The sequence below is a fragment of the Rhincodon typus genome, chromosome 1 (genome assembly GCF_021869965.1).
Source record: "Rhincodon typus isolate 14 chromosome 1, sRhiTyp1.1, whole genome shotgun sequence".
Classification (NCBI taxonomy): domain Eukaryota; kingdom Metazoa; phylum Chordata; class Chondrichthyes; order Orectolobiformes; family Rhincodontidae; genus Rhincodon; species Rhincodon typus.
In genome coordinates this window covers 140,761,359-140,775,391 of record NC_063332.1, presented here as the reverse complement: position 1 = coordinate 140,775,391, position 14,033 = coordinate 140,761,359, and positions in this window count along the sequence as shown.

Sequence of the window (14,033 nt, the reverse complement as noted above, 5' to 3'; positions counted from 1 at the left end):
ACTGGAGAAGATGGCCCTCAGCAGAAGGTATTTGTTTGTTACGCCCTTGTCACTGAGAACATTTGGATGAGGACATGTTCCTGCCTTTAGGCCCTTTGCAAATCCTACCACAAACCCATTGCTGCTATCTGGCATGAAGTGCAAGCTGCAGCTGACGTGACTATGGACCTCTTGCTTTCTATCCCATCCCTGTTCCCTTAAGCAGCCACAAAGTGCCCTCTGGCTAGTCATTTTTTCACTATGAAGACCTGGATCTGCAGCACACTTGTGACGAAGAAGCACAGTCACTTGATAATTGATTCACAGGTGCCTACTCATACATGGACACACCACAAATCTTTGAGACTAGTATAGAGTCAGGGTCTCCACGTGGTTAGTCACCAATAATGAGTGTGAATGACAATCAGGGAAAGGAAAGTTTGTGTACCAGTGCCACAGAGGATAAGATCACAGTCAAATTTTGCCATAAACAACTCAGATCATGACTATGAAGAGATAGCAAACTGGACAACACTGACTGGCATGAAAAGAAAGGGAGAAGCAAGGTGGTTTCTGCGAAGATAGCATACATTCAACAAGAGGTTTTTTCTGGTCATAATCACAAGACAAATCCTTTTTGATAATGGGACATCTTCCTTTATTATGTGGGACCTATAGATTACATAAATGCAAATAAGTGCATCTTGCAGCATTGGGTATACTGCAAGCCTGGCAAATCTTTAAGCTGCCTACTCCTGTGTTTCTAATCAGCAAGAAAGTGAGGAAGTTACCCTTTCTTTCAACGGGGTAATTGTCACCTCCCGGATGCAGTGAGTGACTTCAAACTGTGAGGTGTTGTTACTGTCATCAGCTTCCACTGGAATGATTTGTTGATGTAGAAATTTAGGGCAATGTTTATCTTGATGGCCACTGGCAGAAACATAAATTGGAACAAGAGTAGGCCATTCAACCCCTCACACCAGCTCCACCATTCATAGTTGATCATCAAGCTTAAAACTCTAATCCTAACTCTCTACTCTCATAGATTTCTTTGAGGTCCCCCCTCATTTTTCTAAACTCCAGTGAATGCAATCCGAACTAATTCAATTTCTCCTCATTTGAGAGTTCTGCCATCCCTGGAATCAATTGGTAAACGTTCACTGCACTCCCTCTCTAGCAAAACATCCTTTCTCAGATAAGGAAATCAAAACTGCACACAGTATCCCAGGTGTAGCCTCACTAATACGCTGTATAATTGCAGCAAGACATCCTTGTTCCTGTACTCAAATCCTGTTACTATGAAGGTTAGTGTACAGTTTGCCTTCTTTACTACCTGCAACACCAGCACACTTACTTTCAGTGACTGGTACACAAAAACACCCAGGTCTCGTTGAACGTTCTCCTCTCTCAATTACAGCCATTCAAATAACAATAAGAATAAGGTGCCTTCCTATTTTTGCTACTTAATTGGATAATATCACATTTATCCACATTATACTGCATCTGCCATGCATTTGCCCACTTACTCAGCCCATCCAAATCACACTGCAACATCTCTGCATCCTCCTCAAAACTCACGCTTTTCCTGAGGTTTGTGTTGTCTGCAAATTTTGAGATATTATGTTTAGTCCACTCATCTAAATCATTACCAAATATTGTGAATAGCTGGGGTCCTAGTACCAAATCCTGTGGTACCCCACTAGTCACTGCCTGGCATTCAGAAAAAGACCCATTTATTCCTATTCTTTGCTTCCTGTCAGCTAACGAATTTTATGGCCATCTCAATACATTATTCTAATCCCATATACTTTAATTTTAGAAGTGAATATCTTATGTGGGACTTTGTTGAAAGCCTTCTGAAAGTCTAAATAAAGCACATTGTGGAAGATGACTACTAATGCACCCATTACTTCTAGGGCCAATTCCTTAAAAACTCTGTGATGTAGATTATTGTGCTCTGGGGATTTATCGGCCTTAAATCCATCATTTTCTCAAACACCATTTCTCTATTGATCCAGAATTAATTCAGTTCCTCTCCCTCACTAAACCCGGCGTTCCCCATCATTTCTTGTACATGTCCTCTTCTGTGAGGACAGAAGTGAAGTATGAATTTAATTCATCAGCAATTTCTTTGTTCCCCATTATAAATTCCCCCATTTTTGACTGTAGGGCATTTACATGCCTATAGAAACTTTAACAGTAATTTTAAATGTTCCCCAACAAGCTTACTCTTACTCATTACTTTCCTGTTCTTAAGCAATCGCTTGGTCCTCCTTTGCTGACTTCTAAACTGCTCCCAATCCTCAGGTCTATTGTTTTCTCTTACCAATTTATATGCCTCTTTTTTTGCATCTAAGACTGTTTCTAACTTCCCTTATAATCCACTGTTCTCTTTGCACTTTTGCACCAGAAACAATAAATAATTTTTGTAGTTCACTCATTTGCTCTTTGAATATTTATTTCTGTCTATCCACTGTCGTCCTTTCAGTAACATTTCACAATCCATCATTGCCAACTCATGCCTCATACTATCATAGTTTCCCTTATTAGGAATCGGGACCCTAGTCTCAGAATCAACTACATCCTCCATCTTGGTGGAGAATTCTATCATATCTCATAGAATATGATATGTATCATATCTGTCTGTCAACCCCAAGGAGTGTCTCACAAATGCATTACCAATTATTCCTTTCCATTGCGTATTACATAGCCCAAGTTGGACTGTTCTCTACTTGGTTCCTCAATGTATTAGAAAACCATTTCGTAAGCAGTCTGGGAATTCCTCTTCAATGGTACTGTGACAAATTTTGTTCACTCAATCCAAATGAAAATTAAAGTCACCATAATTACACATGTTCCTTTACTACATACATTTCAGAGTTCCTGTTTAATTTCATTGCCAACATCACCACTACAGTTTGGTGGCCTATATACCGTCCCCATGAATGCTTTTTGCCCTTTGTAATCCTCAATTCTACCCATACAGTTTCTACATTGTCTGAGTTAATAACTTTTCTCAATATTGTGTTTATATCCTCTTTAACCATTAATGCAATTCTACCATCTGTACTTTTTATCTGTCCTTCCTAAGTATTGAATACCCCATATATTCAGTTTCCATCCCTGCAGCCAGGTCTCTGTAATCCCAACTGCTCCAAACCTACTTACACCTAGTTGTGTGGTTAATTCATCCACTTTATTTCAGATGCTCTGCGTGTTCAGACACAAAGCCTTATGGCTTGTCTTTTTAACGTTCTTTGTCCCATTTCCACTATTTTTTTGCTGAAACCTTGTTTGATTCTGGCCGTTGATTCCTCTGCCTGTCACTTGTCTTATTCCCCACTCTGTATTTTGTTCGTGCTTGATTCCTCTTCCTCTGACTCCTTGCGTAGATTCCCATTGCCCTACAGATATTGTTTAAATCATCCACAACCATTCTATGAACATAAACATATCCCATCAGTCCCAGTTCTGTGCAGAGGCAACCTGTCCAGTTTCTATTGGTCCCACCTCCCCAGAACTAGTCCCAAAGTTTCAGGACTCTGAAACCCTCCATCTTCACTATTTCTTTAGCCACCTTATCATAGAGTCATATAGCATGGCAACAGACCCTTCGGTCCAACCAGTCCATGCCAAACATAACCCCAGACTAAACTAGTCCCATATGCCAACTTCTGGCCCATGTCCCTCCCAACCTTTCCTATTCATATACTTTCCAAATGTCTTTTAAACGTTGTAATAGTACCCATATCCGCCACTTCCTCAGGAAGGTCATTCCAAACATGAACCACCCTCTTTGTAAAAAATTGTGCCACATCATGTCTTTTCTAAATCTCTCTCTTCTCACCTTAAAAATATGGCCTCTAGTCTTGAAATCCCCCATCCTTTAGAAAAGACACCTACCATTAACCATATCTATACCTCTCATGATTTTATAAACTTCTACAAGGTCACCTCTCAACTTTCTTTGCTCCAGTGAAAAAAGTCCCAGCCTATCCAGCCTTTCTTCGCAACACAAACGTTCCATACCGGGCAACATCCTGGTAAATCTCTTCTGAATCTTCTCCAGCTTGTGTGCATCCAATATATCCTGCTGTTTCTATTCTGACTAGCATGTGGCACCAGTAGTAATCCTGAGATCATTACCTTTGACATTTACTTTTCATATTGCTTCCGAGCACCCTACCTTCTGCTTTGTTTTACCCATGTTGTTGGCACATGTGTACCATGACACTGGATGTTCTGTAGATGCTCGGAGACTTCCTTGACCCTAACCACCAGGGAGGCAACATTTTTTTATTCATATATGTGACATGGCACTGCTGGCTAGCCAGCATTTATTGCTCATCCCTAGTTTCCATTGAGAAAATGGTGATGAGCTACCTTTTTGATCCGCTGCAATCCATGTGCTGTAGTTTGACCCACAATGAACTGAGGGAGGAAATTTCAGGATTTTGATCCAGTGACAGTGAAGGCATGATGGAATATTTCCAAATAAGGATGGTGAGTGGCATGCAGGGGAACTTGCAGATGGTGGTGCTGCTATGTATCTTTTGCTCTTGTTATTTTAGATGGAAGTGGTTGAGAATTTGGAAGGTGTTTTCTAAGGACCTTTGGTGAATTTCTGCAGTGCATCCTGTAGATAGTACACATCGCTGCTACTGAGCGTTGATGGTGCAGGGAGTAGATGCTTGTGGATGAGGTGCCAATCAAGTGGGGTACTTTGTTCTGCATGGTGCCAAGCTTCTTGAGTGTTGTTGGAACTGCATGCATCTAGGCAAATGGGATGGGTCAGCAGAACCATTAGTACTACCAGTTAACTGCTGCTTTCAGACTGACTCTATTTCCCTGAAAGCATTCTGCAATGGTGAAAGTGCAATAGAATAGTAAAGATGGCGATGTTCCTCATCCGGTGTCATAATGCACCATTTCTTCTTGAGCAGTCATTAAGTAAATTGCTGGCTGCTGGGCTGCATTGTCACTTGGTTGATCCATTCTGTTAAATTTGACATGTGAATCGTTTCTCTGTTGCCTATCAGCCATAGGAAAACCTACAAATTGGTTGCCTAACTGTCGTCACCTCTTTCAGTTTTACTTAAGTGCAATTTTCAAACAACATCTACTGGAGTGTTTACCTGTTGAAATCCAAACTTGAACTTTTGATTATGATTGGAAAATTCAATATTGCCAGCAGTTAGAACAGATCATTAGGAATCAGCTATTTGTTATACTTAAATAAAACAAAGCACTGAAGAGACTCAGCAGGTCTGATAGCAACAATGTTCCGTTATTCGAACAGAGTTTCCTTATCTTTGTCTTCCTTTGAAAGAAACATTGGGCCAGATTAACAACTAAAGGCTGATTTGCAAACACCATTTTAATGAATCAGAGTACAATCTAATAAATAGATTCATATCTGAAAGCACAAATATTATAGTCTAATTCCCTGTCGGCAGGGTTAGTTTGTTCCAGAACAGTTTTGATGTTATGTTCATTGGAATCAGGATGATCCAGGCACGGTAGGGAGTGTTCAAGCTCATCGGAGCCTGTCCACGCCAGGCCGGCGACATTGTTTTCTCAATGTACATTTTGTCTTTCTTCTTTTCTTCTTCATCTTTGAGGCCAGAGTGTGTTGGTGGTGTGGTGGCTGCAGTGTCAGCAGCATGGACTGGCACTCCTGGTGGTGATGGCAGTGTCCGGAGCCTGGACACTCAGCGTCGGTAGGCCCAGAGCCTGGACTCCTGGTGGTGGTAGGCCTGGAGATTGGACTCACAGCAGTGGTAGACCCGGAGCCGGGACTCCTGGCATTGGAAGGTCCAGAGCCTGGATTCTTGGCAGTGGCAGTGCACGAACTGGGTCTTCTGGCTGCGGTAGGCCTGGAGCCTGGGCTCTTTGTGATGGTGGCGCCCAGAGTGGGGACTCCTGGCAGCAGTGGCAGCAGAACTGGGTCTCCGTGGGTATCTGCATCGTCATTGCTATTCCTGGATCTGGACTCCTTGAGGACTGGAACACTGTGCAGAGACCTTGCAAAAGCCCCGAAGTCTTGCTTGAGATCCCAACTTGAACAGAAGATGAACTCTTATTTCAGTAATTTCTTTTTATCCTTATTGTAACTCAAAATGGCACCAGACTGGAGTAACAAAACACTTTTCACTGCATCTTCCAAGATATATGTGACAATAAATCATTCATTCATTCATTCAACTGTTTCATCATAAGCAAATCTATACCAGTATTCAGTATATTTCACAATATTCTATTTATTTCATTTGATAAATACTGCAAAAATTGTAGCTGTTACTTAGACTATGAATGTTCAAGGCTCCTGATTAAGTCATGAATGGAATGAATCTTTGACAAGTAAGCCAGTCATGTCGCACTGCATATAATCGTGATTCTTCTAATCATTCCTACACTTGCCTTTAACTGAAGTCAAACTAATGGGCCAGTAATTTCTTTGCTACTTCTTACTGAATTTTTAAAGTATAGATTCTACATGGGTGTCTATCCTCTACTCCATGGTAGCAATACAAGGTGTCCGTGACCATTAAATATATGGCTCAATGATTCACTTAGAAGAGTCACCAGGGCAAATGCCATCAATTAGTCTCAAGAATAAGTACTAACAGGACTAGCAGCATGTCATGTCAATAATGATATAATAATTAATTAACCCTTCAGGGATTAATTAACTTCCTGAGTTATTTTATTTAAAACAGTAAAACACATTTTACATTTTAAAACAGACATTATATAACCAACCGATTTCTTGCAAACCCACAAAATATAAATTGACAGGCAGAGTTGCAATACAGTATATTCACAGCAGAAGTCCTTAAAGTGAACTGTCTAAAAGACAAAGTACATATCTGCAAAGTCACCCTTCGAAATAAAGTTTAACTGTTTATTATAACAAGGCTATAAGTCTCTATAAAGTATAGATGATTTGTTGATCTCATGATGGTAGCTTTGACTGAAGGTGCAGTTAATTGCCACATTTGATACTGTCAATTGTTTGTCTAACCAAGTTTTTATTTCGTGGACTGCAGTTGTTGTTCCAGAATATTCTTATCCTGATGCACCAGAACTAGGTTTTGTTCCAGATTATTCACTGGCTGATCTCTCTTGTTAAGCTATTTTGCGTTGTTCAAATCTTGTTGGAATTTACTGTTTTGTTCTTTAAGAGTTTTCAACTCCTGTTGAAGCTTCTGGTTTTACATTCCGTATTCCTCTAATTCAATGAAAATTTTAATCTTCTATTGTGCAGTGCATTTTTCATCTTCATAACCTGCTCTAATAACTGCCTGGCCACCTTCAACTTTTGTTTCCTTTTTAACTTTCTAACAAACCTGGATCTCTTCCATTTGGTGCTTCAGTGGTTGTTTGGTTTCTTCTATATCCTATTTGAGTTCTTTCATAAAAGCACATTGCTAGCATTTATTTTTGAAAGAACCAAAACCAAACCATAGAACCATACAGTGTGGAAACAGGCCATTCAGACCAACAAGTCCACACCGCCCCTCCGAACAGCATCCCACCCAGACCCATTCCCCTACCCCTGCATTTTCCTCATGTCTAACCCACTTAACTTAATCATCCCTGGGCACTATAGGCAATTTAGCATGACCAATCCAACTACCCTGCACATCTTTGGACTGTGGGAGGAAACTGGAGCATTTGGAGGAAACCCATGCAGACATGGGGAGAATGTGCAAACTTCACACAGACAGTCACCCGAGGGTGAAATTGAACCCAGGTCCCTGGCGCTGTGAGGCAGCAGTGCTAACAACTGAGCCACCGTGCCGCCCCAAGAACTAGCTCATAAGTAATTTGCAGCTCCTGGTCGTACTCTGTGCATCTCCAACTGTTTTTGCAGATTTGTCACTTTATTCATCATTGCTTTGAGACTAAACCCATGTTTTTGTAGTTGCTCCAATCGAGCCTGATCTGTTTTATGTGTACTTGCTACAGATCTTCTTTAAGATAGCAAGCTTTTCATTGGATTAATGACACAATCTTTGATCCGACTTATTTTCTTGAAATTTGTTTTCCTCCCCACAGCAGAGAAATGAAAATTTTAGCTTTATTAGTTCAGAATTAAATAAATTATTCCATTCTTTATTGATATTCAGTTCTGTAAATGTTTCTTGAATAGCCTATGGCAGTTTATGCTGTGCCTCTGATTCCATGTATTATGAATATGAGGTCATGGCTGGTATACCTTCAACTGCTGGTTCAGCAAGATATAGAACATCTGCAAGGTCCATTTTAATTGATTGTATTTGCACGAAGCTCAATTCAGCCTGCACATGGAACTGGTGAACTATTTTAGATATTTTTAATCAACTTGTTCAGACATGTAACAACACATCTCTAGAGCCCATGGGACTTGAATATACCACTTAACTCTTGACCTCATTTCAGTCTTGGTTCAAACAGAGCTGAAATGGACAAAAGAGATGAAATTTAGAGGTGAGGTGAGAGTAAAAGCCTTTGACATCAAGGCTACATTCGACCTAATGTGGCATCAAAGAGCTCTAGCAAAACTAGAATCAATGCGTACCTGGGGAAAACTCTCTGCTGGTTGTAGTTATATCTGGCACATAAGAAGGTGGTCAGCGGTTGTTAGAGGTCAGTCATCTCAGCTCCAGGACATCACTGCAGGAATCCCTCAGGGTAGTGTCCAAGGCCCAAACATCTTCAGCTGCTTCATCATAAGGTCCATTATAAGATGCCAAGTCAAAATGTTTGTCAATGATTGTACAATGTTCAGTACCATTCATGACTCCTCAGAAACCGAAGCAGTCCATGTTCAAAAGCAACAAGATCTGAACAATATCCAGGCTTGGACTGAGAAGTGGCAAGTAACATTCACACCACACCGATGCCACTCAATGATCATCTCCAGTAAGACACAATCTAATCACTGCCCCTTGACATTCAATTGTGTTGTCATCATTGAATTCCCCCACTACCAACATCTTGGGAGTTACCATTGATCAGAAACAAAACTGACCTTGCTACATAAACACGGTGGATATAAGACCAGGTCAGAGGCTAGGAACACTGCAGTGAGTAACTGATTTTCTGACTCCCCAGAGTCTATCCACCATCTACAGGGCACAAGCCAGGAGTATGATGGAATATTCGTGTATGGGTGCAGCTCCAACAACACTCCATCCAGTTACAAGCCGGCCATTCAATTAACACCACATCCTCAAGCATCCAATCCCTCCACCACTGACGTTTAGAAGAGGCAGAGTGTACTTTCTACAGGAAACATTGCAGAAATTCACCAAAGATCCTTAAAAAGCATCTTCCAAATACATAACCAGTTCCATCTGGAAGGATAAGGGCAGCAGATATATCGAAAAACCACCACCTGCAATTTCCTCTCCAAGCCATTCACCATCCTGACTTGGAAATATCTCCCCATTCCTTCACTGTCACTGAGTCAAAAATCTTGGAATTCCCTCCTTAAGGGCATTGTGGGTCTACCTACCAAACTGGGACTACAGTGGTTCAAGAAGGAAGCTCACCACCACCTTCTCAAAGGAAACTAGGAATGGACAATAAATGTTGGTCAGCCCATGTTCCATGAGTGAATAAAATAAAACATATCCCCATCACGCTTCTCTCGACTGATGCTAGCTCAATTTTCCCAATCGTCGCAGTTATAAATACTTACCACTGCTCAAAAAACCCCAGGAACCCTGGCGTTATATTTAAAAGGCTACATGTACTCAGTCAAGCACAGGCAATCCAGAGCTGCCCTACATGACCTGTGACATGTCAGATAAGGAAAAATTGGCACACCACTTTGCACATAGGGATCTGGAAGAAGATTGACTCCCAATGGGACTCTCTCTCTGCTGAGTTTCTCAAATACTTTCTGTAAAACTGACAAAGCATGGTGTTTTACTGCAACATGTCCACCCTCTTAGCTAATGACTTCTGACAACCAGGACAAGGTTTCTAGCCTTGTGTCTGTGTTTAATAGCAAGTCAACGCAGACATACAATGCACCTATAAACTCTGGCTGAAAAGATAACGCACTAAAAGTCAAGGCAGGGATGCTGTGAACATCTGTGTAGGCACTAAGTGAGTGAAGGAGTGCTGAGAAAGCAAGCAAGAAGCTCAGGGATAGCCTGGTCCAATCGGTGAGTGGGGTACTTGTCCTTGCATGCAAAGTGCTTGTGTGTTCCAAAGTACAGCATTAAATTGCACTGTAAATGGATTGGAGATGAGTTGTTGATGGGGCAGAGAGGCTAGCTTGAGTTTAGTATCAACATTCATAAGTGTGGGATGCATGCAGCTGCTTCCCATGGAGTGTGCCCTGAGATACTGATGCTAGGTGTTCAAAATGGAGGCCTGGAGGACCAAGCGGCAAGCTGGAGTTACCAGGTACCCACTATGACTTTCATGTCAGGGTTTGTCAGCATCTAGTTTCTTCCCCCTAGATGATAGAAGTGGAGAGCCCAAATAAATGAGGCAAGATGAAGTAATAATGAGGCTCGTAATGATAATATGATTCTCCTAAACTTTTCACTGTAACTTACATTATTCAGAGTCTAGAAAAATTCTGTCCCCAAATTCTAATTTGTCAATCACTTCATGAATACGTCACTGGCAAGATAATATATGGCCTTTATTGCAGCCAGAAGACTGTTCATGGCCTGTTTGGGTCAATACATGTCTCTTTGTAGCTGCATCAACTTTTGTTCTAGTGTGCTGCTTCTGCTAATAGCTTTATCTATCACATGCCTTGCAAAATTCATTGAAAGATGGGCATTTCCTTGGTGCATGCAGGATGCCACACCTTCCACATACCTTGCTATGTTTGGATGTTCTATTAATTGTGTCAACTATTAAATGTATACTTAGGACATTTAAGCTTCATTGACCTGCAAGGATCACTTTGTATTTGCATATAGAGTCATACAGTCACAGCGTAATACAGCATGGAAACAGCCCTTCAGCCCAAACTGGTCCATGCTGACCATGGTGCCCACTCAGCTAGTTCCAATTGCCTGCATTTGGTCCATATCCCTCTAACCCTTCTCATCTATGTACCTAACCAAATGTTTTTTAAATGTTGCTATTGTACCTGCCTCAACCACTTTCTCTGGTACCCCATTCCATATATGCAGCACTGTCTGTGTGAAGAAGTTGCCCCTCAGGTCCTTCTTAAATCTACCACATCTCATCTTAAAATGATACTGTCTATTTTTCAATTCCCCATCCCTGGGAAAGAGACATAACCTACAATAGATTTTCAAAACAATAAATCTTTGATTTATCTAGTAAATCTTACTCAAAAATTCCATGTCTGCGATCACAAACTCAACAATTCTGTTGCTAGGAACCCCATTTGAAAAATCGCGTAATGAGTTTGTTTCTTTGCATCAAGTCGCAAAGTGGCCAATAGACATTGTAGACTTCTGCCTAAATGACATGAATTCTAGTTGATGAATACAGAATTTTAATCTGATGTTGAATTGGTCTTACATTGTGGTCCGTACTTTAAGGGAACTTTTGGCTCTTTGGTTATTCATCCCGATGTATTAAGGCTGAAAAGACATTTGTTCCCAAGTTATAAGCAAATTTTATTGGCTTAATTGTGTAAATTGGACACACCCAAATCTAGTAATCATAGCTCTGAACTCTGCTTAAACATTTTAAATTCTGATAAGGGGCCTGCTGTGTCCTTATTTAAGCTAGGGACTTTTGTGGAAATTGGCAATATACCCTTGACCTTCTCTTGCTTCCTATTGATCCAGCATTCACTCTGATCATTTGCCTTTCTCATGTGAATTAAATTGGCCTCTCGAAGGGATTTGTCTGCCTATTAGAAATCTGTGCTTTCAACATTCTCTAACATTATAATGATCAAAGACATTGAGGGTTATCTCATTTACTTTTGTATGATTTAAGACTATTGACCATATGTTTTATCTACAGACCAACTTGCTGACTGGTCAAACACAATAGGTTTGCATAAAATAAAATAAAGAACTGCAGATGCTGGAAATTTGAAACAAAACCAGAAATTGCTTAAGAAACTCAGCAGATCTGGCAGCATCAGTGGAGGCAAGGCAGGGTTAATGCTTCGGGTCCATTAACCTTTCTTCAGAACTGTTGTGGAAACAGGAAACTAGGAAAAAGTGAAAAGGGTTGCTCTGTTAACTAATGATGATTATAAGCTTAATAGAAAGGGATGATCTAAATTCGGGAGGCTGGGATATAGAAACTGTTGTGTAGAGATGAGAAATGATAAAGGTAAAAAGTCTCTTCTAAGAATGGCACACAGGTCTATTAAGATGGAGTAGGATGGAGTGTAAAGGAAAAATAGTGGGAAATTCTCAGAAAGGCACGATAATAAACATGGATGATTTTGATCTGCATATAATCTGGGAAAATCAGATGGTAACGTTCACGATGAGATCAAAGGGTATTTTCAGGTTGTATCTTAGAACAGCGTACTCAGAGCCAACCATAGAGCATGCTGTACTACATAAGGAATTGTGACATGAGATAAGGTTAATTAATGATTTCATAGTGAAGGTGCTCCTAGGTAGCAGCGATCACATAATTGAATTTTGATTTCAGCTTGAAGGAGTGATGAGTGAGTTCAAAACAATCATTTTAAACTTACATAAAATGCACTAATGAAAGCATGAAAGCAGAGCTAGCTCAAGTGAACTGACAAATTAGATTAAGGAATGGTTCTATAAAGGTCCAATGAAAGACATTTAAGGGAATATTTCAGAATATATAGGATAGATATCTTCCAATGAAAATGAAAATCTCTAACCCTAACTCTAACCCAGGGTTGACTAAGAAAATCAAAGATTCCATGAAACTTAAAGAAAATAACATAATTGTATATTGATAGGTAACACATCAGAAAATTGGACGGAATGTCAAAGAATGATAAAAATACTAATTTGGATGGAAAATTTAAAGTATAAGAAAAAGCTAGCTAGAAATATAAAAGCACATAGTAAGAGTTTTTAGAGCTGTTTATAAAACAAAAATGTTTACAAGGTCTCAAGGAAATGAAACTGGGTGGATCACCTCACACGAACCAAGGCACTGGCAACAAAAATAGTAAACTTGGAGGAAGCACAGAAAGTGACAAGAGCACAGAATGTACTCTGGGTGAGTGACTATGATGTTCATTACTTGGAGTGGCTTGACAGCATCACCACTGACCAAGTTGTTCAAGTGCTACAACATCTAGCTGCCAGGCTGGGCCTGTAGCAGGTGGTGATAGAAGCAACAAGTGGGAAAAATATACTTGATTCCATCCTCACCAGTCTGTCTGCTGCAGAAGCATCTGTCCATGACAGTATCAGTAGGGGTGACCACCACATAGTCCTTGTGGAGATGAAGTCCTGTCTTCACATTGAGAATAAGCTCCATCATGTTGTGTGGCACTATCATCATTTCAAAATGTGATAAATTCCAGACAGATCTAGCAACTCAAGTCTGAGCATCTATGAAGTGATATGGACCATCAGCAGCAGTAAAACTGTATTCCAATACTATATGGAAACTCATGATCCAACATATCCACCACTCCACCATTAGTACCAAGCCAGGGGATCAATTCTGGTTCAAAGAAGAATACAGGGGGCATGCCAAAAGCAGTACCTAAATGGCGATATAATGAGGTGTCAAATGGTGAAGCTACAAAGCAGGACTATTTGTATGTCATACAGCATAAACAGCAAATAATAGTTCCACAACTAAGGTATCAGATTTAGTTCTGCAGTCCTGTCACGTCCAGTCATGAATGGTGATGGATAATTAAAAAGCTTACTGGAGTACAAGGCTCCATAAATATCCGTATCCTCAAAGATGGAAGAGTCCAATACAAAGGACAAGGCAACATTTCAACAATCATAAGCCACAGATGTCAACTGATCCATCCCATCATCGTCCTAACATCACAGATACAAGTCTTCAGCCAATTTGGATGAACTTGACATTATATCAAAAAAAGGCTTAAGACATTGTATCCTGCAATGGCTACTGGCTTTGACAATGTT